General features: G+C 45.2%; 1 protein-coding gene across 2 annotated transcripts in view; it reads right to left on the bottom strand.

Annotated features, from left to right (window-relative positions):
- The window catches only part of LOC111874418 (somatostatin receptor type 5), a 275,264-nt gene that overhangs the window by 105,144 nt on the left and 145,089 nt on the right, over positions 1-25,031 (bottom strand). For both annotated transcript variants that reach the window (XM_023869917.2, XM_023869923.2), the window contains exon 3: positions 6,389-6,431. The gene's annotated coding sequence lies outside the window, so the exon portion shown is untranslated. The remainder of the gene's footprint in view (positions 1-6,388; positions 6,432-25,031) is intronic.

The raw sequence follows: 25,031 nt of genomic DNA, 5'->3' as shown, positions 1-25,031 counted from the left end.
TGCGCTGACCACGCGACACCCTCTATCCGCTAAAGTTTGCACTAACTTCGCCGACAAGTGGCGGTGGCTTGGTCGGTATAGTTCGCTTGCGAACTAAAACCACAGAGTTTAGTTTCTTGTTGTTTGTTGCTGTGTGTAGATCTGACTTAGGAGTTCTGTGCCATCTAAGTGCAACGTCGTTCACTGTTCTTTCTTCGTGTTCCTTGACGGTAACCCACACATCCAAAATAACAAGAAGCAGCTGCAACAGGAGGAAAGTAAACCCCATTTCAGTGAGCAGCAAAATCCTTAACAATAACGACCTGTTCACCTGAAGAAGGTCATACCGAAACACGTAGTGTCCAATAAAGCAACACGAAGTACGAATAGCGAACGAATTTGCACACAGACGGCACAAAAACTCCTAAGTCAAGCCGAGGATGTCTGACGGATTCTTTCTGCATGTTATTCGTGGGTGATGGCGTTAAACGTACGCCTCGACGTATCGCTCAATAACATGCGGCAGAAAGCAGGGAAACTTAACATCACGGAAACTTATATAATAAATGAAGTGGCTTCTTGTTTTATCCTCAACGCATGCTACACTATCGTTAAATCTTAGCCCCGTATCTCACTGGGAGATGCGCAACAGAGGAATGCGCAGTGAATGTGCGCAACAGGGGGCAGTCCAGGCGAAACAGCTGCAATGACTGTCAGTTCGTGTTTGCGTTGACAGTGCCACGGGAACAAATGGAGCAAGTAGAGCAACACTTCAGCTTAACGTGGCGTGACCTCAAGATCGGCCACGGTGTGGCGGCACTTTCCATCCTCCACAAGACTCGCAGATAAAAGTGTACACACTTGAACTGGAGATTAATGGACTGCTCATAGTCATGGCAGAAAGTGGACGTAGGGACAACATACATATATAAACAACCCCCCCCCCCCAACCTGACACCACTCCATCACACAGAGAATATATATATATATATATATATATACACACACACACACAGATATCCCTGAACAAGCAGTGCAGACAGCACAGCTAACCTTCACCGCGGGCACCTGCATCACTGTCCACGTATAGGCAACCCGAGTGGCATTCCCCGAACAGCGTGTTCAGCGTCCACACGTTAACTAGGTAACCATCATAGGTAAAGCTGTCCCTGTGCCCAGCTAATTAAGCACTACCTCGGTACAAATTGGATAGGAGGTTATGTGTACCCCAGATCCGGTCTGAATGATCTGAAGAAGGGAGGTCTTGATCCTACTGGGACTCGAACTCCGACACCTCAGTCGTCCAGCCCGTAACCAGTCGCTACACTGACTGCGTTACCCCGCCTTAAGCTTTTCGAATAATCATGAATGTAACTGACCGATGTAACACAAGCTCAGTCGGTATAGAGACATGCTGCGGGTTCGAAACCCGGCAGAAGCAACAAATTTTTCTTACAACCCTATGTGCCTACACAGCCTGTTACAGGAACAGTTTTACCTTTATTTTACTTTCTGTTAATAAGTAGAATGCAATTTATATTGAAGAAAACCACTAATAGTTAGATCTAAAATTTGTGACAAAAGTATATTTATGAAATTACTGTTTTTCAGGACATTATCCATCGTCTTGTTTTTAAACATATGAAGTTTCGGGGACTGAATTTCGTCATCAGGTGGAACCTGCGCAGTTCGGTCCAATCCATAAAGTTAGTCCCTACCTCCGGACAAGCAGCACCAACACAGGAGAGGTTATTTAAACCAAGCACAGCATAACCCATCTGCGACAGTAAAGACAATCATTAAAAAACTTCACACACATGAGGCTTAGCATCAATGTCCATGCACTGTTTCACGGCTATTGTTGTTAAAATCAGTGTAGCATCACAACAGAAGTTGCCGATAAAGAGACAAATTCCCTGTATGGTACCAACATAAAAACACAGTTTTCACACCTAATCTACACTGGTCGGAGTTGTAGTATTCTGACCTCTGTTGCGATAATGGGAGTTCAGATGGGAGAGATATCCAGGCTGGGTTGACTGACTGGATGATCTACCAGAGACATGTGGGCGGATTCCTTGTACTTCCTGTACGTGGTGTTCGTCTTAACTCTCGCAGATGGTATATGCTGTGCTTGGTGCAGGTGTCCGGAGATGGAGATTAGTTCTATCTATTGGGCTCAACTGAGAAGACTCCACCTGGAGACGGAGACAGAATCCATTCTCCAAATCGTTTTATTTAAAAAAAAACACAATGTTTACACAAACAGTTAGCTTTATTATCGAGAGAGGACAGGACACATTTCTTTAATGACATCAAATACATCCAGACCAGAGTTTGTGAGTGAGCCATCTTCTTAAAATGGAAAGAGTTAAAACAGTAGTGGCATGATGTTTAGCCGACCGTGTATAATTGAAAATTTCAATTATTTTCACTTATTTTGACGCGTGTAATCGAACCCGCGTTGGAGGAGGGTTTGCTGTATATACCGAGTTACGTAGTTGAACGAATAGGAAGCCAATTAACAAATAAATTGCTGCAACGAAGCAGAACACAGAGCTATATACACTGTGCTAGTCGGTTGTGAAGCTGTTTTGCGATGTCTTTCGTAGAGCCATTGTTTCCTGGGGTTTCTGATGTGCGGTGTAATCACTTCCGCCAATAGAAAGAGGCAAGAGACACACACATACACACAGAAGACAGAGAGAGAGAAACTCCCAGTCCCAATAACAGAGCCTCATCACTTTCCAACCTTCCTTTATGCCATGTTTTATTCAAAATTGTGCTTTGGGAGCTCTGGAAGCCATAAACAGAAACCACAGACGAGTTACCACACTTTGCTGTTCTTGTGATCATCTTATTAAGTTACAGAGGCTCGGGTATACAATTCATTAGTCTCAGCCGAGTCTGTGAGCTTCGCGCGTAATTGGGGGAAAATAAGTTCCGCAAAAGTTTGCTGTTTCAGTCTTCAATGCATTATATTATTTATACCCTCATCGTGGCTTATGGGTAACTCCTCAGTCAGTTGCCCAGACAAAAGTGTGAATTAGCATTTAAGCATGTTATGTTCACAAAGTTAGGGGCAAATTAAGTGCGCGAAACTTTTGCCACTGTCAAAATCAGATCTCTTTGTGTTTTCGTCTACTGCCTAAACATTGAAACATCGCACCAGTCGAAGCCACGATTTTGCCGCTCATCATGGAGCATTTTATGATGACCTTGTCAGCATCTAAGTTGCAGAGCGAAGTATGGTGGGAGGTAAGATTTGAGGTTTTCACGGCGGTGACTAAGAAGACTGCAGTCTTCTGGGATGTGGTACCGTGTAGATGTTGTGTGAACCGACGTTTCGGAGGAACGTATCGCTTCCATCTTCAGGATAGAAAAATCCGCTAGTTTCTCGCTCGCGGTTTTTCTATCCTGAAGATGGAGGCGATACGTTCCTCAGAAACTTCGGCTGACACAAGATCTACTCGACGCCACATCCCAGAAGACTGCATGCCTTATGGTAGGATGTATGATGAAATGGAAAGGATTTGAAAGGAAGCGGTGGCGGCCTCATCAATATATATCGTTGCACTCGCCTGAAGTGACTGAGGAAAACAACGAAAATCTCACTGTCTGTATCCCAGCGGAAATTCCAACCGAGTGTTTCCCGAATGCCCTTAGGGCAACATGTTCAATTTGTTGTTTCGTGCGGGTGTGGTGTTTTCTCTCGTCCTGAGGGTAGAACACAGGACTGAAGGGTACGACAACCACAACATAAACAACATGACACAATGATAATAATAGGAACAACAACAACAAGGCCGTGCCATAACTCAGCCGCTTAGTAGTCCGCTTTTCACGGCGGCGATTCGCGTTCGATCCCAGGTCAGGCCATGTGGGGTTTGTGGTGGACAAGTGGCACTGGGATAGGTTTTCTCCGAGTACTTTTGCTTCCCCTGCCAATTCTCATTCCGCCGACTGCTCCACAATCACTATCATCTCTACTCCAGGGCTGGTACAGTAGGCCAGTAATGGCCGACGTACCAAGTGGACCCAGTCTCACCCCCACCCTACGAAAGCTTAAAAGAAGAAACCAATGGGGTGAACACACGATCTGCATCCCTTGTCCATGGCTTCTGTGGTTGGATAGGTTCGGCGTTCGGAAATAAGCCTCATGCGTTTCCGACGTTTCGGCAAACATCATATGCGTTATCTTAATTAAGCCTGAAGACAACAGGAATTATGATGGAGCGTTAAAATCCCTGACCATTCTACGTGGCTTAGTTCCGAAAAGCGAAGTTATGCGCAGTTCGGACATGTTTGAGGAGACTCTCAGATTAAGACAGAAAGTGACAGGAGAGTGGAGCAAACTGCACAACGAGAACTTGGTAATTTGTATCCCACGCTAAATATTATCCTTCACAGGCAGATGAGGTGGGATGAACATGTAGCACACATCTGGGGGGTGAGAAATATATATGTAATGTTAGAATTTCTACTGGTAAGATATCTAGTAAGAATAGGGCAGACATCTAATGCATACAGAATATCCATCGGTAAACCTCACATGCAGAGACGACTTGAACAAATTACAGATGCTAGGATAATATTAAAATGCATCTCAGAAGAATGAGTTATTACGTTGTGAAAAAATAATGAATTGTCTCAGGGTAGAGATCCCTTGCTAGCTTTTGTGAAACCGGAAGTGAACCTTCTGATTTCCTGTAAAGAGTACAATTTCAAATATACTTTTTTCCAAAAAGAACCACGTCAGTTACTGGGAATAAGTTCGAAAATGGGCAAGAAGCTTGCGATTTTTAAAACGAATACAAATCAGTTTACACAATTTGTGTTTACGTGTACGCTCTCAATGCAAGGACGACGTTAAAACTCACGGTAAATTTTGAAAGGCTAGAAACAAACTGTCGCTGAGCATAGAAGGATTAGTAATTAAATGAATGCTCGTCTCGAGCATCTGCTAATGCTCCCGCCATGCTGTTCATGCTGGACACTGGGCTGCTTCCATGCGATTCACGTTAGCTGTAACTGCCAGCCTTGAGCTTGCCTGCCACGGAGTCGCTTTATCTGTGACAATACGGGGCCATTCCGTGCCATGGCATCTTATTAATTTTAATACGCACAGTCACACGTGACCGACAGGGATGGACTGCGCGTGCGTCTGTAATTACGAATATGGACAGACAAAGACCTGAGGCCTTCACGCCGAGTGGATGCAGTGAAGACTTTCAGTGCGATGGGCCACGGAAACTCGCTGTGCACCGGAAGTGATGCTGACGCAGTTCGGGTAGCAGGTGAAACCAGACGAACATCAGGGTCACTTTCGCGGTTTAGCGACGTGCAAAACACGGCCTCAGGATCGAATCCCTTGATAACAGAAAGCTATTTCTCTTCACAGCGGAACTTTGTACTACGTCACAATAACGACAACAGTGCAAACAGGTGGTGAACGAAAGAAAAGCAAACGGAAGAGTGAGAGAAGGGATAATTGAATAGGTGAGAGAATGGTTGAGCGCTGGAATGGGTGAGCATGTAAGTGAATGGATGAGTGATGGAAATTGGTGAGCGCTGGAATGGATGAGTATGGAAAAGAATGGGTGAGCGCTGGAATGGGTGAGCATGTAAGTGAATGAGTGACGATGGAATGGGTGAGCGATGGAATAGGTGAGCATATAAGCGAATGGATGAGTGATGGAAATTGGTGAGCGCTGGAATGGATGAGTATGGAAAAGAATGGGTGAGCAATGGAATGGGCGAGCATGTAAGTGAATGAGTGACCGATAGAATGGGTGAGCGATGGAAAAGGTGAGCATATAAGTGAATGGATGAGTGATGGAAATTGGTGAGCGATGGAATGGGTGAGTGGATGAGAAGGAGAGTGACCGGCAAAGACGGTGGGTAAGTAAAAAGGGAACTGGCGTGTGTGAATGAGAATATCAGTAAGTGAACCCGCGGTGAGTGTGTAGGAAAGTGGATGTGGGAGTGAGTGGCGAGGAGAAAATTTGAGAATGTGAGTCAGTGAATGAATCATTTGTTGAAATATTTACCTACTTCAATTCTATGCCAGTTTGACAAGTAATCTTCAATTTGTTCAGTACTTAGTGCTTTGAAGCCTGAAATGCATGCAGTAATAGTTAGAATTCAGTTTCCAGATCACATATAACACCGAGTCTCCATCACAAAGATCTGCTGTTTAATTTATAGAATTAATAATTGCTTACCCTGTAAATCATACGAAACAACAAACATACCTTGTGGGTAGAAATATGAGACTTTAAATTTAAAACAGGTGGAACAATTAGTAACCACTGTGTTTAAATAGGCACGTAGGTAGGATGTTATATACAAAGCGCGTCTCACAAACAGCTGCTAGCTCGACAGACGGACATGCGTCAATGCTACTTACCAGTGGCGGAGGGTAGCACGGAGGGAGAAGAGAACTCGTTCTCCTGCAACCAGAAGAAAACATTCAGGGTTAGTTAGTTAGTTAGTTAGTTAGTTATTGGAGAGGGTGGGTTTCCCCATGCACTGAGACCTGTATTGGTCCATTGTGCTTCCCTCTATGATTTCTACCAGTCTCTATATCCTACCGGTACTGGTGCTTACCATCAGTCCCGCCCAGCCAGCGAGACCGGCTCTACTAGCTGAGAGGTATCTATAATGCTTCCCCCATCTACCAGAGGTAATAGAGACTGCTGTTGGGCGGGAAACGTCCGTAATTTGCCTCAGTGACCTCCTTTGAAGATATGAGGTCCTTTACGTGCCGTAAAGCTACGACACGGGACCCACGGCTTGAAGACCCTCCCGGAGGACTTGTTCCCTGAATTTTTCCGCCTTTAAAAATTCGACGACCTCCGCCGGGTATTTGAACCCGCGTACTACAAGTCATGAGGTGGGAACGTTACCTCTAGACTACGGAGGCCGCTAACATTCAGGGTTACGCCAAAGCAGGTATGCCAGCAAGGTGCTGGGGAGGGTGCGCGGCTAAAGGAAGAGCGCTGTAAACATGACGGGTTGGCAAGAGCGAGGGAAGATGTGGCGTACTGTAAGCCCCTGTCGCGGAAGGAGTTCCTCACATGTGTGGCCGTGAGTCAGAAAACAAAAATCACATCCTTTGAAAATGTCGCACAGTTCAAAGATTTTGGGAACGACAGTGACAAATCAAAATCAAAAGGCGACTGAACTCGGGTAATGCTTGCTACCATTCAGTCCAGAACCTTTTGTCTTCTCGTCTGCTGTCCAGAAACATAAAAATTAGAATATACAAAAGTATAATTTTTCCCGTGGTTCTGTATGGATGTGAAACTTGGTCTCTGACATTAAGGGAGGAACATAGACTGAGGGTGTTTGAGAACAGGGTGCTGAGGAGAATATTTGGACCGAAGAGAGATGAAGTGACAGGAGGCTGGAGAAAACTGCATAACGAGGAGCTTCATATCTTGTACTCTTCTCCAAGTATAATTAGAATGATCAAGTCAAGGAGGATGGGGTGGGCAGGACATGTAGCACGAATGGGGGACAAGAGGAATGCATATAGGATATTGGTGGGAAAGCCAAAAGAAAAGATACCACTAGTAAGACAAAGACGTAAATGGGTGGATAATATTAAAAATGGATCTTAGAGAGACAGGATAGGGAGATAGCTCCACGCATTCTCAGCAACTGTATTAGATGACGGAGAATGGTTACCTTCACGATCCTGTCGCATAACTCCTCTGAAATATCTCCAAATACACAATGCATAAGAGACAGAGAAGGAACCCCAGCCGGTGTGGACGCTGCGAACAGGAGGATCTCTTAGCCACGAGAGGGATCGAACAGTAGGAGAGTCACTATACCGACTGAGCTGTATTTGTTTGTCCAGAGATACTGCATCAGAGCAATGTAGCAGCAGTTGCGCCGTCTTCTATAGGCTAAAAGCCAAACACTAGTTCAGACTGGCAGGAGACTGCGCTACAAGTCTGCTCACTGTTTGTTCTGGTATTAGTGGAAGATGGAAGGGCCTTGAAAGAAATAATATTGAGAGAGAGAGAGGCAATTATGGGGCGAACCGTCGTATCTACAATTCGAGTGCTTTCTTTTATGGAGCACTTTCAGTTTAATATAAAACTTGTTCCTGCCTTTTTACGACTCCGAACAGATCACCAGGGGATGCATTCAAATAGAATTCCACGGGTGGACAAACTGTCAAGTCACGTGATTTTTTGGAGGGTGGGGTGGTATTTTACGACGCTATCAGTATGTAGCTCACAATGTTCAATGGTACGACGACTGATCAACTACTAAGGTTTTGTCAGTACAAGGTCGTGATGAAATGGTGACATTCTTGGACTGGAGGGAATATGGGGAAAACAGGAAATATCTTAGTGAGAATGGCCGGTGATCTGACGGAGATTCGAAACCAGTTGTAGGGAGTTACCGCTACACTAACCTGCTCAGTAAGATTATGATGCCACTTGATGTTACTGGAAGTTTCGATATCAGTTTCATGATTAAACAAGGAGACCACACTGCGTGGTAGTCCTGAACAGGTAGTATTATGTATTAGTGCGTACAACTTCTTACTTCAGTATAACTTCTGTGTGCAATAAATTAGGCAGATAGAACCTCAGTAATTCGCGCTCCACCCCCTAACCCACTGGGTGGATGGGATCACCCAGTGTACCCCGTGCAGAAGGCAGCTTTACCTCCGGAGAAACAGCCTATGGTGCTTACTGGTTATGTTAAGCTAGGCAGGACTCAGAGCTCGTCTGGACGCTGTGGCCTATAGAAGAACAGGAACGCAGTTCCCTTAGCCTCGTCACAAAGCCGACTGACCTACAGAACGCTACATATAATCAGCGCAATTCTGCTCCATTTTGGCGGAATTCGAGCTGCATATTTTCTAAGAGTGAAGCAAACCTGATTCAGTAAGTCATCTTTGTGCGTGCGTTCCCTCTAGCGTTCCCTGCCTACCTTTACCTCCTACATGTTTGTTCTTCTCCATTATTTACCTCCTGCCTTCATTTCTTCGCTTGCATCTCTCGCAAATCATTCTCTAAATCTTCCAGTCATCATCACGTTCTAGGTCTTCCCACTTCTCTACTGCATGCAACTACAACACAACTACACAAGCTACAGCCAAATTAACATTCACAAATAATACCCATGAACTACACGAAACACGAACATATCACGCCGCCGAAAATTGCGCTAATGGGTCCCGTAAGAAGATTGGAATTAACTTGCTTTATTAAATTGAATGAGGCTGACCTATTGTAAAATAAATTTTTAATTTTAATTTTAATTAAGGAGCACCAATAACTAGCCACATGCAACCGTGACATGCAGCGCAGTACAACAGTTTAGCATAGCGACAGACACCTGATGATGGCCATGCATAGACGAAACATGTTGTGAATGAAGAATTAAGGTGACTATAACATTTATGCCGCGCCATAGCTCAAGCGGTTATTCGCTGGCTTCCCACCATGGCGGCCCGGGTTGGAGGCCGGTTCTGGTCAAGTGAGATTTGTGGTGGGCAAAGTGGACCTGNGCCTCCTGTTGGTCCGCAGGTCTTTATTTGGTATATTCAGAGAGGCCCATCTGTCCAGATGGGGTCCCTCCTGCGCCACCGCAGGGCCGCGCTCTCTGGGGGTTAGAGATTCCCCCGAGAGATCAATAGGTTTTATCTTTGTAAGTTTTGAGGTTTTCACGGCGATGACAATGAAGAAAGTCGTCTTCTGGGTTTAGGCACCGTGTATTCTTCGTTTTGGCCGACGTTTCGGAGGAACGTAGCGCCTCCATCTTCAGAGCAGTTGAATGGCTTGTTTCCTGGATTCACTGGCCGTTTCCCCCCCCCTAACTTAGCACACANTAATCGCTCCCCACTGCTCCCATTGGTCCGTTCTCCCTAACCACCCCCCCTGCCTACTTCGTATATAAGCAGCACCTTTCACATCCTATCACCACAGCTACTGCTCTCCGCATTCCAAGCCATTCAACTGCTCTGAAGATGGAGGCGCTACGTTCCTCCGAAACGTCGGCCAAAACGAAGAATACACGGTGCCTAAACCCAGAAGACGACTTTCTTCATTGTCATCGCCGTGAAAACCTCAAAACTTACAAAGATAAAACCTATTGATCTCTCGGGGGAATCTCTAACCCCCAGAGAGCGCGGCCCTGCGGTGGCGCAGGAGGGACCCCATCTGGACAGATGGGCCTCTCTGAATATACCAAATAAAGACCTGCGGACCAACAGGAGGCCTAAATTCCGGGGGCCAAGTACCAGGACACCCAATCTCCAGGGGCCATAAATATGGAGAGAGGTTATGCAAAGGAGGGTTGGACACAGAGTGCTGTACAAATATGAGCGTCGGCAGCAACGTGCGGCAATATGATATTGACCTAGGAGTGAGTACTGTCTGTTAGAACGGCGAAACCGCATATGTGGGATGTTCCCACAGCTGGGTCCTCGAAAACCGGCCAGTTTTAATCGTATGATAGACCAGAAGTGGCCGCAGTACAGGGCACTTAGTCCCATCCCACCAGCAATAAGAAGAGGTGCGTTAGTGACGGAAATATATATTGCGTGAAACAATTAACTCTCTTCGCCCTCTGGCTTATTTTCAAGAAATTTGTTGCGCACCCTTTTTTCAAACCATTTTAAACCCATGTAACTTCGCCGTTATAAAATCGTTTCTGCTTGATAAAGGTTTTCTCGTAAGTCCATATTTCTTGGTGGGCCCGGATTCTCGGAACGTACTTCTCAGCATGTGACACGCACACCGGTGATATACTCGGCAGTTTGCCTGCCATGTGCTTCATGAAGCAAGTCCGGCCCAGAGCCCAACTGGACGCAGTTCTGTTTGTATTCACTTTGTCTCACAGATGAACACAATAGACGTGCATCTCTCGTGCCACAGGGGGGAAATTAGGCTTTAAAAATTCGAAATGAAAACTTTTATCCTTGCGGAAGAACGGCAGTATTTCGTTTTATCTTTGCCAGCTTCAGTGCGGGAAAGGCGATGCATATAAACGTTTCGTTTACGGCCATACTCGCTATTTCGTATCTAAGGAAGATGTGTACGGCGGATAGCAGCATACTATACACACAAAGAGAGTTAAAGCGCTTTATCCTATTTACTTTGCAAATTATGTACGATTTTTCATTTTAATTTCGTCTTCTGTACATCTGAATTGTGCTTCGTCTTTCGTTAGCTGCTTTCCCAACTAGGGCGTTCTTTACTCACGAAATCTGGGGGAAGTCTTCTGTCGGTTGGTTTACCTTTATCTGAATTAATCAGCTATTTCCAAGTATTTCAGCTCTGATACAGAGTTCACTACCTGGAAAAGGAAAAACTAGGCCCATGACATTGATCCTTCATTTACTGTAGGAATACGCATGCGCATGGATATATCACTCAGGATAGAGACTAGGTTAGGGGCAGTCTGTGCGTCTGTATGTGTATCGCTATCATTGCAGCGCAATGGCTGCGTTAAGTGTATGAGTCTATCCGGTGCTAGGTAACGACCCGGCAACGATTTTTCGCTACAATAAAAGAAATGCTGGAAGTGTCATTTTTTGTACGGCCCGTGTCTTGTCAAAGGAGAGTATGCGGGTCTGTGTATCACTTATCACTGCTAGGTAACAACTCAGTAAAGACGTTCCCGCGGCAACGAAGTGTTGTTGGGGGCGTTTTTCCATGCGATCCGTGTCTTATGAAAGAAAACTAGGCGATTACTTCTTCCCAGAACTTCTTGTTATAATAACGCGTCGCAAAGTGTAAAGATGCCTGAATTTATAGTAGGAATATTATGTTCCACGACTTATTATTATTATTAATTGTAAACGTCTGTAAACTTCTACCAGAATACACGGCGTATCATCCCAGAAATTTCCTAACTTGTTCGGGAAAGTAATTTTTATTTCTATACTTACGAAATATTAGAAATTTTGCCTCGGTTTGAAAGGACTCATTTGCTAAGTCTGAATTCCTGAAGCGATATAAAATAATTTTATTTAAATATCTTCTTGTTATATCTATTCATTTTCTTCATAACAATTTTTCCTTCCTCCCCTCCTTACAACATAGTCCACTGCTACGAACAGCACAAGCAAGCGAGCGGCGAGGAACTGTGGCGCTTGCCTCTGAAGTCAAATTAATGTTGCCGAGATGGCAGCGGAAGCAGGGAAGATGGATAAACACTTACACCGTGTTGATATGTAACTTTGCTGTGTTTGCACTCTGCGCAATTTGGTTGTGGGAACAAGGAAGCTCCGATCCCGGAAACCGTACTGCAAGTAGACGGAAACTCCAGCCCGCCTTCAGTCCATCGCTTCAGCTTCAGCAAGCCTTGCGGAGGTGCTGAAAGAACGTACCAGTCAATAAAATTGAGGTCAGAAAGCGTTACCTTCCTCCTTTACCCAGCTCAATGTCTTGATCCATTTCTGTGGCGTACTCAACGGCGCTGTCATGAGTAGTCTACACAGCATCCCGTACTCGGCTTTGTCTCGATAGTCCTGTGCGGTCCCTGGGCTTCTTCAAAGGCTTCAGCCGGTCTTCTTGCCACCTCGCGGTAAGATAGTCCGGCCGACTGTTGCTTCTCCAGAGTTCATGACTTTTTTCCCCAGGGTGAAGTTGTTAGCCCCACGCACAACCCCCAGTAATTCTGGAGGACCAGTATTGCTACGAATCTGGAAGCGTCAGGAATTTGCTTTTGGCCTTTGCATGACAGCCGTAATGCGTTCCGTCCGTTGCAGCCGTTAGCAACTATTCGCTATTTGTGCCGACGGTGACAGTCGGAAAGTCATTACGGGCGCACAGTGACACAGGGAACACTTCCGTACCAAGTTAACAAATGGATGTGGATACCGAGGTGCCAAGTGTGAACGCTACCGACAGACATCTCGTGGGTACGCAGCAAATACATGCAACAATGGATTAAGGCGCTGCACTTGCCCAAGCGTCTCTGTCGAGAGGAGAACATTCCTGCTTCGTGTTCTAGAGGTATCGGGTTCAATTCTGGGTCACATACCGGACATCTTGGTGAGGATTTCAAATGGGTTTACTCCTCTGCATGCAAATGCCGTGACATCAAACTATGACATTACTTGCTGACTGCTCCATGACAGTTTCGCGCTTAAATTATACTTCCACCCTGAAGATGGAGGCGATATATTCACCCCAAAGCCTCAGCTGACTTCATCCCAGCAGTCCCTGTAACCTTGATCAGGAAATCGGTTCATTTCAATCCGTGTGGCACTCAGTGACGTGCGTCTGTGTGACCTGTTAGTCCCGCGTCCTCAGGCGTGACGTCAGTCTACAGGCTCTCACAAATACGACTGTTACTTCAAAAGAGAAAGGTTTTAAGGAACTTGTAGCGTTTTCATGGTACTCAAGAGAAGCAATCACCGATCTCCTTTCCCTTCGGCTCCTGACGCCAGTCACGCGACCTTGAACTTGATTACGTCACTTCCTCCTCCCAGCAGGGCGAGGCAGCTGCTGTCAGTTACACTAGCGCCGCCCTGGGCTACACTCCTGAGCGCACAGAAGCAGAACTAAGGCCCTTTAAGGCCGCACCATAGGTCAAGCGGTTTGTCGCTGGCTTCCCACCGGGTATGGTCAAGTGGGATTTGTGGTGGACAAAGTGGCCCTGGGGCGGGTTTTCTTCGAGTACTTCGGTTTCCCTGCCAAACTTCATTCCACCAAAATCTCCACCATCATAATCACCCGGAGCAGGTTACAATAGGCCAATCAGTGGCCGCCGTGCCGAGTGGACCCAGTTGGACTCCACCCCCAGTAAGCGAATTAAAAGAAGTCCCTTTTACTGCGAGCTCTTGTGGTACTTCTTCGCTAACGACTAACTTGTTATGTGGCTCTGTGGAAACAGCTCCATTTATACCAATTTTTCACTAAGAGCCGTCAAGAACGCCTTCGAATGACAGGACAACTTCGAAGTGGTTGTGGTCTAATTGAGGTACTGTTCCGGCATTTGCCTGGAGGGACTCAGTAAAACCACGGAAACCATCAATTAAGTTAACCGGGTCTCGGAGGAGGTTAGAACCGAGAACCAACTGGACAGGAGTCTAGTGCGATACCGCTATGCTAACCCGCTCGATCAACATGTTGAATAAATTGGATGTTTATATTTTGTGATCAGTGGGTCCTTTATTTAGCATATATATGACACGTGACGTCATGCAAATGGGACTTGGTTCGACGCTGAGAGAGATCTTAATATCTTCGTCCAGAATTTCCAGCAGGATCACTGTTTCTGGCTGGAATTCCAAATTCCTGTTTCGGGATAAATTCTTGGTTAAGGCGTGGTTTCCTCTTAGCATTTGCATACAAATTCCTAATTAGGCTAGGGATTTATGTTGTTCTCCCAGTCGCTCTAGGGGAGGTCTTTCTCTCGGCCTGTACAGATAAAATTTGTGGTTAGGCTGCGATTTTAAAACTTATTTTAATTTGTTTTGTCAGACATCTCGTATGGAGGCGGGTTCGAATACCTCCACCGCAGCCCTGCGAGTCAGAGAAGGCGACGGGACCCTGTGCCTGGGCGTATACCTGGGCCAGCTTGTACTGGGGGACATAAATACAAGGACATGGCCCCCACGTTGCGGGTTGGGCGCAAGGTTGACGACCTTGCTATATAAAAATATATTGTTGTGAGATTCAAAAAAGTGAGAACCGGATGGTCTAATTACCGACAAATATGGCGGAATGTTCTAAGGAAGGCCGCGCCTCGAAAACGGCTGTGCCAATGATGATGATGATGCCTTCACAAAGAGTGACGTGGCCCGGAGTCTCGGGATGTCCTGCCAGTCTCTGTATCCAGGCAACCGCTGATATATTACGTGTTCTTCGCTTGGTAGCAGAGGAGGAAATCCGTGGACATCCCTGGACTCGAACGACTATGGAATCAACTAAATTAAATACCGAATTTAATTTCTAGTTCAGAAATTATTACCAAACGAACTAGGAAACGTACAGGAGAAAGCAGACGGTGCATAACAGAAGCGTTGCCATAGCAACAATCACCTGTCGGCGGATTGAGTTCACGCCGAACCGTGAAAGTGTATCCATCAATCTAGCCCCAGATGTCACCACTGGTTCGTGATGGCAAGACCTGTCTGCGTGTGGAGGGAAGGGGCGGCTTTTATATCGTAACTTTTGAGTATTGTAATTTTAAAGTTGGTGCAACTCTGTGGAGTATTAAAATGACATTATCTCAGTTAGGAAAAGTGACGCAAACCGCAAGGGGGGGGGGGAGAGGACATGCTTATTGCCAGTTGGAAATTAAATACAGAATGTGCCCGATCTCACGCCCAAGAGATGATGTCACGAACTATATTGATGTCGTAACAATTTTGTAGTGTTACAATATTTTTCATGAGCTATTTCACGAAGATGTCAATACATGGATTACACAGTGTCTAAGAGTAGGGTAATTGACGAAAACAAATTAGCTCAAAAGGATGTGAAACAAAGAAATGTTGCATAATTAAAGTCCCAACCCGATATTCTCCTGTAGGAACTGAAGAAAACGACGAAAATACAAGTAGAATGGCAGATGTCCCGGTCGAAATTCGAATCGAGGACCTCTCGAATGTGTGTCTAGATGGTTAATGCTACGCCAAGCCTCTCAATATTAAAAATGGTCAATTCCAGGAAACTATATCAAAACAATCTTCAACAAATTTCAATTAAATACAGCTACAAATTAAAATTGCAAATTATAATATAGATAACATACACGTGACCCAGTCTCAGCTGTCGACAGCGCTGTACAACCCTCACGCAAAGGAGAAGTCGTGTTTGCAGCGGAGCGGGCCGATTTCAGTAGTACTTTCACGTGATTGAGTGTGACTATACAGAGGGTTTGGATTGGTAATCGGACCTATTGAACACTCAGACTCCTAACTACAAGTAACTACGAGTCTCACTAAGTTACACACAACAATGATCACTGCAACTAAAGCACATATAAAGTCTTCTCAGTCTCCACTAGCCGTTTGCTGGCAGCGACTTCCAACGGCGGACGTTCATTTTCCTCTGGGTTCCCGAAAATTTCCCGGCCCCAGCTACCAGCTCCTCAATTCTCACAACTGCAACTCTCAACTCACTCAACAGTGGACGTTTCTCTGCTCCCGGGCTCACGCCCTCGCAGGCTGGCGGCCATCTCACACCAACTCATACTCTTCTACCTGCCTTGTCAACACTGTCTCGTAATCCAGTCCAACTCACATTGCGACTGAAGGTCATTCAGTCAGTAAGTCTTGGTGTCGACAGATATTTATTACTGTTTGGCATTTACGGTCTTGTTTTCGTGGGGCGCCCTCTCTGACGAGAGGACGGGTCTGCTTTTTGTATAGGTTGCTGGCCCTTGCCAGTGCAGTCTTTCTCGGGTCCGAGTCTCTTGGGACTCTCGACCATATTTTACTGTCTCAGATTTTAGACTTCCCTTTTCGTGGCCTCCTACGACTCGCAGGGTCACGGTGGAGGTATTCGACCCCGCACCCACACGGGGACTCTGTCTCGTATTGGCAGCCGGTTCTCTTTATACGACACCAGCAAGGACCGCGAAGGAAACGTTTCTTCCATTATTGGGTGTTCTCTGGATGCCGGTGAAAAGTTTCCACAGAGCTGTTCCGTAGCAACGGCTGTTATACTTTTGCCTTCTTATAAAAATGTTACTTGGCAATGGGTCTACATGCTACGGTACTTTAAATAGGTCACGACCACTTCCTTTCACCACGATTGTGCGCTATATATCCTCAGGTAGTGACAGAATTGTTAAGTAACTATAAGAAACAAACACACAAATGTACTTTGAAAGAGGAAATAAGGCCTCACACCAAATCATTCACAATTCAACATACATGATCATGTTTTGCCACCTGTAGGCTATAACCCATGTAGGTGAAACGACGAAATTAAGTAATCGAGAAATCAACGCAGTCCCGCTTTAGGGCGTCGAAACCTTTACTTCTGCCGCCGAACATAAGTAAAACTACTCTTGAAACATTTAAGTTGAAGGCATGACGAACGGAGAAAGAAATTCCATTTGCAGGAGGAACAAGCAGAACACTTATTTCAATGCGCGAGTCATTTGTCACCTCGGGGGGTGCACAGCGCTTCTCCGCGCCGCGCCCTTCCAATTATGTAAAGCAGGGAAGAAACAAACAGAGACAGGGGGCCGGGGGGGGTAGAGATGCCCCCAGGGCAGCTTCCAACGGATAGAGTACGCGATAATCTGCTGGAATTTTATCGCTCTCTGTTCGTAAGACGCGCGCATGAAGAGACGTAACACGACCCCGGGGAGGTGCTGTTTATCTCTGTAATAAACCCTTGCACTCCACGGTTTAGTTTCAAATAAACGGAACAGGGCACCTTCTGCCCGATTTGGCAAGAAACTTTATATTTCATTAGGGAGCACCAAAGGGAACATTTCCGCAGTTTGACGTGGCCGCGCAAATAAGGAAACTGCGAATATGTCGTCGCTATTTCTGCAGTTAAAATTACGTGCATATGTGAAGCAGAACTGAAATCTCTCTGAAGACTACAAACGTAATAGTGTTGCATGGCAACTGCTACAGCTCCCTGCTCCCAGTTGCCTTTGCGATATGCCAAGCAAAAATTCATATTAACGTGTATTCGTGTTCCTCTGCGCCATCTTTTTACAGATCTAGCAACATTTCTTCTTCCCCTATATCATTCCTTAGGCAGTCGGCTGCCCTCTATACATTCCACGTTCCATTCCCCTTCCTTCTGCTCCTTCTACTGTGCCAGCCGCACCAATCTGCCCCCACAATTATTTCATTGTGCTTCAACCGACCTCAGGAATCCCATCCGATGTGCCCCCAAGCCGTTCTCGGCCTTGCTTTTCAGAACTCACATTTAAGACTTAAACAGCAAATTATTACAATTTTCTAAACATCTGAAAAATAATATTATATTTAAGCATCCTGTTACACTCACACAATATATATGAGACAACTTCCGTCTTAAGTGCAACAATTTAATTGCAGTTCTTTCTTCTTCCCTTCCTCTACACTACATGTTTCGGCCCTAAATGGCCATCATCAGGTGTGTATTCTTACGTAGCTGCTACACTGCCCGTAGTTTAAAATTTAAAATCACCAGTCTTTCCAATTGTATGTATGTATAAAATCTTTGTTAACCTACACGCGTCAATTTGATTTCTAAAATTGGCACTTTTTTAAAACTTAAATTCAAATTAAAATGTCTATAAAGTTTCTGTTCTTTTTCTTTTTCCAAATTTTTAAAAATTAAAGCCTAATGAGAAAACAAGCATCAGGAAACAAGCACTGAACAGGTTGGTCTGTCTTTCTTGTAAATTGCTGGTGGCCCTCGGCAGCACACTCATTCTTGGTTGAGAGCCCCTCGAGACTCAAGACCATGTTTTACTGTCTCATGAAACTGGAGGTCGTGCATCTGACCCTGGTAACGCTCGGGAGGTGCTCTCAACCGGGATATCCACTCTTCAGACTGGGACGGTTGGTGGTATTTCTTAGTCCCTCCAGGTGAACCCCGGAATAGCACATATATTGGAACAAGTGTGCTGCCTTCCATCAGTCAAGTGCACGCGGCCGTCCGATACTATACAGCCTCAGAAAACACAGCGTCATAAAAATTAACCCTGAAAAAGGAGATATAAACACGCTTATTTGCGTGCTCGGATTACCTGGAGACAGTTTCTACCAGACTACACGGCGACACAACCGACGAAACAGTCGCCGCCTTGAGAGCCTAAAACCTTGCAGATGGAAATATCAGGTCACTCTCGTCAGTAGAAGTAGCACACATTACAACACTTCGTGATCCCTCATCCCCCATGTAGGGTTTGCGTGAGGGGCATATATCATGGGAGCATTGTTGTCTGCCTTCTCGAGGAAGTCCCATTTCCGTTTCGTGTTTGTGCCGTCTTTTGTTTATTCTGGCGTCGTTCCCAGCGCCGACAGCGTCTCCCCCAACCTCATGCAATTCTTTATGGTGACGTCAGAAATTATTAGTTCCGGTTCCCGGCGTCATGTCCTGTATCAGTTGTACCAACGCAAGAAGCGCGACTAGTTGGATGTCCCGGGAGGGAAACGGAGTTGAGGGAGCAGGTGTACTGCGCACATTCGTGTCGCTTCTAAATCCTTTTCCTCTGTCCGGTGAGAGACCGGGAACTGTCTGCAGTTGTCAGCACTGGGCCCAACACGAACAGCTTCCCCTGGGATGTGTTGCCTGGTCATCTGTGTCTTGTGTCTGTCTTCTTTCACATCACATCGCATCCAGTCACATCACAATCACACCACATCGCATCCAGTCGCATCAAAATCGCATCACATTGCATCCAGTCGCATCAAAATCACATCACATTGCATCCAGTCACATCATAATCAGATCTAATCACATCACATTGCATCCAGTCACATCACAATCAGATCTAATCACATCACATCGCATCCAGTCGCGTCAAAATCACATCACGTCGCATCAAACAATCACATCACGTATCATCACATCTCATCCAGTAGCATCACAAGTCCATCACGTCGCTTCCATTCGCGTCAAAATCACATCACGTCTCATCACATCGCACCCAGTCGCATCACAATCACATCACCTCGCATCCTGTCGTATCACAATCAAATCTAATCACGTCACAGTGCATCCAGTCGCATCACAACCACATCAAATCACATTGCATCCAGTCGCATCACAATCATATTTAATCACATCACATTGCATCCAGTCACATCACAATCAGATCTAATCACATCACATCGCATCCAGTCGCGTCAAAATCACATCACGTCGCATCAAACAATCACATCACGTATCATCACATCTCATCCAGTAGCATCACAAGTCCATCACGTCGCTTCCATTCGCGTCAAAATCACATCACGTCTCATCACATCGCACCCAGTCGCATCACAATCACATCACCTCGTATCCTGTCGCATCACAATCAAATCTAATCACGTCACATTGCATCCAGTCGCATCACAACCACATCACATCACATTGCATCCAGTCGCATCACAATCAGATCTAATCACATCATATTACATCCAGTCACATCACAATCAGATCTAATCACATCATATTACATCCAGTCACATCACAATCAGATCTAATCACATCATATTACATCCAGTCACATCACAATCAGATCTAATCACATCATATTACATCCAGTCACATCACAATCAGATCTAATCACATCATATTACATCCAGTCACATCACAATCAGATCTAATCACATCATATTACATCCAGTCACATCACAATCAGATCTAATCACATCATATTACATCCAGTCACATCACAATCAGATCTAATCACATCATATTACATCCAGTCACATCACAATCAGATCTAATCACATCATATTACATCCAGTCACATCACAATCAGATCTAATCACATCATATTACATCCAGTCACATCACAATCAGATCTAATCACATCATATTACATCCAGTCACATCACAATCAGATCTAATCACATCATATTACATCCAGTCACATCACAATCAGATCTAATCACATCATATTACATCCAGTCACATCACAATCAGATCTAATCACATCATATTACATCCAGTCACATCACAATCAGATCTAATCACATCATATTACATCCAGTCACATCACAATCAGATCTAATCACATCACAATGAATGCAGTCGCATCACAATCAGATCTAATCACATCACATTGGATGCAGTCGCATCACAATCACGGGCTGATCCCTCGTCCAAGGAGTCCTATTGACTGACCAGGCAAGGATGTTACGATATTAAAATCAAACGGGTAGTAACATCTGAGGAAATGCAATGCAGGAGATTCAAATTAAGCATCATAATCCAGAAGGAGAGAGACCACCGTCTGTCTACGACTCAATGGCCCTATGTTGGACTCTAGTCGCTCTTTCAATTTTGTAACTCCATACACAGTCGGTAGGACTCCTTGGACGGGGGATCAGCCCTTCGCAAGGCCGCTACCTACACACAGGACAACATAAGCAGAATAAGAGCACATAATACAGACATCCATGCCTTGAGTGGGATGCGAACCCATGATCCCAGTGTCCGATCGAGCAAAGACAGTTCGTGACTTAGACCGCGCGGCCGCTGAGGTCAGAGAGAGACATAGGAAGACAAACTGATGAGGGTTAACAAAATGGATTTTGGGAGCTGTACGGACTGGATTCGTCTGCTTCACGACTGAGACCAGTGGAGGGCACTTGTGAACACGGTAATGAGCCTTCGGGCTCCTTGCAATGTTGGGAAGTTCTTGAGTAGCTGCACAACTGGCGGCTTTTCAATAAGGACTCAGAAGGTGTTTTGCACGGAAAATTTCTTCAAGCATTTTGTAGCTATAATATAAAGGAGGATGAGATAGGATGGGAATGTAGCATGTATGGGAGAGAAAGGTATCTACAGTTTTGGTAGGAACAAGGAACCAGGAAAAAGAAGACCTCGATGAACACTTCAGACTTATGGAATAATAATATTGAAATGGGTCTTGGAGATAGAGGATCGGAAGTTGTGGATTGGATTCATCTGGCTTAGGATAGGAGCAGAAATATAAACATTTATATAGAGATGTTTCCTTTTCTTTAAAAACTCAAATAAATCGTAAGTAATTTGATATTTACACATGAGAGACTGAAGATTAAAAAAATTGTAAAATATCTGTTTAATTTTTGGTCCGTCACACTAACAGTTACAAATTATAAAAGACAAGTCCGTCCAGTCCAGCCAAGAAATCATAACGGACTATATTAAGACTCTCCCTACTCAAGTTACATAGGCGGCACAACATCGGCCACCTAGAAGAGAGACGACAAGGGTTATTGACAGGAACCGTAAGGTTTATGAATTTTAACTTTGAACAAAGTTTCTAAAAACTTTAAATATTTCTATAACCAGAAAGGCTGCTATGACTGATAAATGGAACATTGTGTACTTGGCAATACATGTGTAATTGATATGACAACTGTTGTGACAGTGGTTTCTAAAAAGTGTTTGGTGCCTCTGAAGATGATCCAAATGGGTCGAAACATGTAAGGCTAGTGAATCATAAAGTGAGAAAACTGAAGTAGTCACACTGGACGGACTTGTCTTTTATAATTTGTATTGTAAAACAGATTTCAATTTGAAGGGGAAGTCACTCACTATCTTGCACTGTGAGGTTACACGTCAGCACCAAGCATACGTCACCTTTTGGTACTGCGCTTGTGTCTGAGACCACTAGGTCCATCTGTTTTCGTCGAGCGAAAGGTCAAACAGACATGCTGCAATATCGGATTGTTGCTTTCAGATCTGATAACGTGCTCAGTTTTGTCACAAGCCCATACAGGTCTCCATACAACGTGTGACATATGAGGTTCATATGGCAGCGGACACGAACGTTTCTGTCTTTTGCGATGTCTCGCCTCCTATTGAAGGCTTCAGTACCCAGATCCTGAGCCGTCGAATGGTATTACAAGTGAAAGATGAACTATAAAGGACTTGGAAGGATGCGCTCGTGGCCTGAAGCAGATACAATTCCAGAATTTGTCTGGAAGGACTGAGGAAAATCATAAAACACTTAGCACAGCAGGTACTGTGGCTGATATTCGAACCCGAGACCTCCAGAATGAGTTCAGAATGTTATCGCTATGACAACCCGCTCCGTGATTACCTTGTACGCTTGTAATTTTTACCAGACTACACGATGTCACCATAAGACAGCAATCTCTTTATATAACGCTTGTATAGTGAATGCTGAGAATATTCGCAGTTTTCCCCAGTCTGCCGAAACTGTTATCAACTTGCTGTATGTCCTCAACATTCAAGATCATGTATCCAAGTCACGTGATGCAAAATAACCTCTGCAACTGATACAGCGTTGTTTCAGACATGAGCTGATAATATTCGGCAACACGAGAAGAGATTGTCCTCTGCCTATGACAGCAACGTGGCTCTCAAATGGCTCCTGGTGTTGCTGCCGGATATCCTCCTTAGTACAAACAGTGGGCCTATGTTTGCCAGAGCAAATATTTGACGCAGTTCAATTTCTTATGCCTGAGCAAACCGAAGCGGACGCCACGTTTGACTTACGTACATCAATATGAGAGAGACGCAGAGAGAGATTGACGCCTAGCCAGTTTCGATTCAATGTTAAATAGAGTCGCCCCCAGCAAACAAGCTCTTACTAACGGAAATCCTGTCTCGGTAGCCCGAAATTTCTGCCCGGACACCTCCGATCCTGGGCGACATTCTTCGCGGTTTTCCTCAGTACTTCTAGGACAAACGTCGGGATAGTACCTCCATAACGCCACGACATTTTCATCACATCATCACCCCACACGACACTGTGTAGGCTGAGCTGCCGACAGAGTAGAAAGATGTACATGGCACGTTCTGTACATAAGGCGTTCTTTGCGCCAACAGTAAAGCTAAAGCCATAAAGCACAGCGCTTCTCTGTCTCCGTCTGCTCTTCTGCACATGACTTAAAATTACTGAACCTATTCCGGTGAAATTTAGTATTCGCTGTCTATGACAGAGATAGGCGGCCTAATGTAACTGTGCCCCACACTGGCCACAGATCTCGCCGCTGGTCATCACGCACCAGAATTCTCTCGCTAATACCTACAGTCTCCGGGATATGACGCCGTGTAGTCCTGTAGAGATTCCTTCTATTTTGGCTTCCGAATCAGACAGTTAATTCCGATGTACACTGCTCTTATCAGGTTACCGGCTGTGCCCTTCTTAGGATCTTATTTCACATGACACCGTGCAGTCTGGTAGCATTCCCCATTTTTTGGTTCTTGAGCCAGGCGGTCAGACCTGAAGTACATTGCGTCTGTGGGAGCACCGAATCTGACCTCTTCAAGATCTACTTTCTCTATGTCCGTCTCACAAAACTTTCATTTTCTTTGTGCCGTGCAGTCTGGTAGCATTCCCCATTTTTTGGTTCTTGAGCCAGGCGGTCAGACCTGAAGTACATTGCGTCTGTGGGAGCACCGAATCTGACCTCTTCAAGATCTACTTTCTCTATGTCCGTCTCACAAAACTTTAATTTTCTTTGTCCCGTTTGTTTCCTTTTATACAGTCCCTTCTTACGTTGTCCTTTGACTCAGCCCCTGTTAATATCTTTTCTTTGTCCATTTACTCTGTCCTGGAGAAACAAACTTTTAAGGGGCAACTCTTCCTTTGTTCTCTTCTATTCCCTTCCAGCAGCAATTTTGTATTCCTTCCCTCAGTTTCTCATGCGCATTTGTTCTATTCTCTCTTCCTCCAAATTCTTCATTCTCCCCTGTTCTTCCTTCTGAATCATCGCTTGTCATGTAGAATTTCGTCTTCTGGAGTGTGGTGCCGTGTAGATCCTGTGTGAACCGACGTTTCGGAGGGGCGTATCTCCTCGTTCCTCCGAAACGTCGGTTCACACAGGATCTAAAACGGCGCCACATCCCAGAAGACGGTATTATCCATAGTCCCCGCTGTGAACATCACCTGTCATGTTCTATCTTCATTTTTGTTCCATAAAAGGAAGACGAAGACAAACGCACGCATAATCTCGTCTCACCAGTGGGCATGTTCTTCACAGCTCGGCTAACAGAAAGCCAATAGCCCGTCCCGATGTTGCAGTAAACGTAATGTTCTCTGTGGAGATTACTGAGAGCAGAGGCCGCGCGTGGGTCTCACGCGCTCATAACGAAGCCACTTTACGAGCTGACAAGTGTTCAAACAACTCGGGCGTTTAGAGCAGCTATTTTGGAATCTCCGGTCGACATTCATATCGGTCAAACCATGGACCGTGACTACAGCACGAGCACAAAGTAGCATTTCCTTAAGAACTCTACGTGTAGGCAAAGGGTTCTCAAAACCAATGAAATCCGATCCCTCTAAAGTAACATATAAATATACACAACACCAATCTCTGCCAGGGAAGCAAAAGGTTCAGTTCTGCACACTGTTGCAGGTCCCTGTCAGGCTGTACGGTGACAGCGGGAACTTAAATAGCTTTACAGTCTCTCTAGACCTACAGTAAGCTATAA

The sequence above is a fragment of the Cryptotermes secundus genome, unplaced genomic scaffold (genome assembly GCF_002891405.2).
Source record: "Cryptotermes secundus unplaced genomic scaffold, Csec_1.0 scaffold47, whole genome shotgun sequence".
NCBI classification, from domain to species: Eukaryota; Metazoa; Arthropoda; class Insecta; order Blattodea; family Kalotermitidae; genus Cryptotermes; species Cryptotermes secundus.
The sequence above is the reverse complement of the archived record's forward strand: the minus strand, read 5'-3'. Positions and strand labels throughout refer to the sequence as shown.